Genomic DNA, 3,538 nt, shown 5'->3' on the forward strand with positions numbered 1-3,538 from the left:
CATGGCCAGCTGGTGCTGACAGTTAAAACTGTTAATGAACCAGAGGTTCTGGTGGGGTGCTCTTCTCCCTGCATCTGCTCAAGTTAAACAGTTTAAAATGGCCCCACTGCATCAAGACTAAAAACGTTTGGGGAAGGGGAAAGGACTTCTTCCTGGGCCCTCCATACCTTGCAGGAATCCCGTAAGTCAGTGCAGGGAGGAATCCCGTAAGTCAGTGCAGACTCTACACTGTAATTTTTTTTTCCATAAAATCTGGTCAATATGACAGTCTACACATCAGCTAGATATGACATGCAAGATAAGAGATCCCTCATGGCAAAGCAAGCCTAGATATTCTTTAATGTCACACCTACTGCTGAAAGAGTAATGCAAAGAAAGTATTGACATTAGTTTAGGTGATGCTTCAAGATATCCTTTGATACACACTTTTTGCCACATTATTCTGTGGAATAACGTTGCTACAAGTAGTGTAGGTGACGTACTTGTTACACCAGTGCAACTACAAAGCTCTGCTTAAAAAGCTTGAAACCACTTCTCCCTCTCAGAGAAGAAGGAACCCAAGTCTGGGCAAAATTCCATGTTTGAACTTAGACATGAAAAGTACGAAACTGAAGTGGTAACTTCTGTGAACACTGATCTAAATAATGATGGAACTGATACAAAGCTGATTTAACTGGGAGTGTTAACTCACGTCTGAATTAGAGGGAAAGCTGCGTGCACCTGGCCACGCTCTGTTCCTATAGCAGGCAAAACAGAAAGAGAGATTAATCGCGTGAAAGTATTTCCAACACGTCATTAGCCTTTAACATCGACACTAAGCGCAAATGCTTAAATAAAAGAATTGACCAAGCCACGCAATTAAGCAGAGAAACATAAAAAGAAATGGTGATTCTTTTTCCTTATTTTATTGGGTAAATGATTTAAAAGGTAATAACAATAGTGTTAAAACTACTACAATATCTTTCCACAGCCATATCTCACAGACCCACAGATAACCTTTCTATAATTTTTTTCCCTCATTTTTCTCTTTTTTAAGCTGTACTTATATTAAAATGCCCATTTCAACAGTTTCTTCACACTAATAGCAATTAAATGTGGAAGGAAGGAGGATCTAGTTATAAAGGAAGGGGGTTCAGGTAATCTGTGATATTACTGTCATCGATCAAGTTACTAAGGAAGGAAGGAACGGACAGAGGCCGTCCGAGCTACTCCAGGTAGCTCTGAGCCCATCGTGTGTCACCATTGCATTACAGATAACTCAAGATGCTGGTGAACAATTTAAAGTAATTTTTTCTTTTTTTTTTTTTTGTAACATATAAAACACTAAAATAACTTAGAAACTAGATCCAAATATCTTGAAAAGAATCAACTTTGATATACAAAAACAGTCATAAGTTGTTACAAAAGTTTCAAACAAAAGTTTGTTTTCTCAGTGCGTTTATGTACCAGCGCAATTACTGGGTCCAGAGCAAAGAAAGAGGTTTTTCTTTTTTATTTTTTCTTTAACAGTAATAAAAAACGAGGAAAACATATCTTTGTATATAAAGAATCATTGCTGGTCTTAAGAATAAATGTAACCAGAAACCCTTAAATCTGAGAGGCACACTTTGGGTTTCTCTTTTTTTTTTTTTTTTTAACTTTTTTTTTTTTTTAAACATAAAAGGAAAGTCACCAGTTTATTTAAATGGAGGAGATATTCATACTCCCCAAATAAACTTAATTCAATTAACATCACTAGCAAAAATCAGTTAGAAACTGTACAAAAATAAAAAAGTTAACACATTTAATCCTGCAGGGATTTTGTAAGGACTGGAAGGCAGGCTTTAGGAGCAGCATTTGGGCATGGCTGGAGGCTTCTTTGGTTCGATCTAACACACATAAGAGATGTAACCTACTCCAGACAACAATTTTTAAAAACCCGCACATTTGAAGACAAGTAAAGAGGTCCGTATACAAACACCAGGGTGTGCAAATGGATTTGACTGCCTTGATGTAAGGTCTGAGGTCAGAACTCCTGTGTGCCCTCCCCCTGCTCCGACCAGCGCCGGGGTGAGATGGTGCAGCCAGTGCTCCAGCAGTCCAGGCAGAAGGAAGGCCACTCGAAGCATGACTTAAGTTACAGTTTCATGTCAAGTCTACGGTTTTGTTGTCTAACTCAGTTTACAGAACAGGGTTTTTAGGAACATGAAGCAAAAGAATTAAAAAAAACCAAAATGCCAACAATCTCTTTAATGGAATAAGGCAAACTGAGTAGTGCTCATAACAAATGAGCATTCCAACATAAAAAACAGTGAAATAAGCTACTTGGTTGTACCTTAGCTTCTTATAAAGTACCCCAAATAAAAAAAAATAATTAGAAAAAATTGTATCTAAACCCAGGAATATATCTAGAAGGGTACTAACCATAACTAGGAGGGAATGACAATGGTGAAAGCAACTGTTGATCAGCTTTGAGCAAACAGACCTGTTCTGTCCCAGTGCATGTCACAGTGAACTGCACGTTTTGTACAAATAAACCCACAATTACACAGAAACAATCCATAGCATTTTCAGCACTTGCATGCTGAGGAGGTAGGTGCCCTAGAAACACTGTCGATAGACTGATTATTCCAATCTTAAAAAAAAAAAAAAAGAAAAAAAAAATCATACAATCTGATTGACCACAGACTCTGTAACAGTTTTTTAATCAGTGATACAAAATTCTGGTCCAGAAGGGTCTGGCATGAACTCATTTCAAAAGCACACCTTTACAGTTTGTATAACACCCTTTTAACTCTATTTTTTAAGCAACAGCTACTAAGAGATAGACAAAAATGCATTGTGCATTATGCTGTATACAAAAAAGGAGACAAAACTATCCTTTTCCCCCCCAAGCCATGGTGGGAAGTATTGCTGACCTTGTCCTTAAAAACCTGCAGGATTGTTTATTCATCAGTATATCATTATTACACTGGTAAGAAATTCTGTATAACATCTGCATATATCGAAGATTTTTTTAAAAATCTGATATGATTTTAGATCCGCATGACCAGTCACGTGACCTGCTTGAGGTTGATTAGCACCTTTCAATACATATATATTTTATATATAATAGATCTTTTTAAAAAACTTCTAACAATGAGCTCATACAGAAGCATGAGCATGCTGTAACGAGATGACAGATAAAGATGGGGTTGGATGACCTTTTTTTTTTTTTTTTTTTTCTGCAGCAGAATGATTCAGTTTGTGCTCAGTTTCCCTATAAGGGCAAGAAGAAAAAAAAACCAACACAACTCTATCAGGTAGCCACTTGTTCACAATTTCCACTTGAAGATTAATCCATTTAAAAGTGTTCCCCAAGTAGAAACAAGACAACAGTATCATCCAAAATAGCCTCTGTATAAACATCTATTAATTTTTGCAGCTTCTGGCTGGCATCTCTTGGCTCCTGAAATTTCAGGCCCTCTGCTTATAAGTTAAGGCATCACAACTGAAAACGTTAATATTTGGACATCAAATGCTGTGGATGAAGGAATACCAAAGACCTTCTGCAAGAACC

Source organism: Pterocles gutturalis, unplaced genomic scaffold (assembly GCF_000699245.1).
Source record: "Pterocles gutturalis isolate BGI_N339 unplaced genomic scaffold, ASM69924v1 scaffold29490, whole genome shotgun sequence".
NCBI lineage: Eukaryota > Metazoa > Chordata > Aves > Pterocliformes > Pteroclidae > Pterocles > Pterocles gutturalis.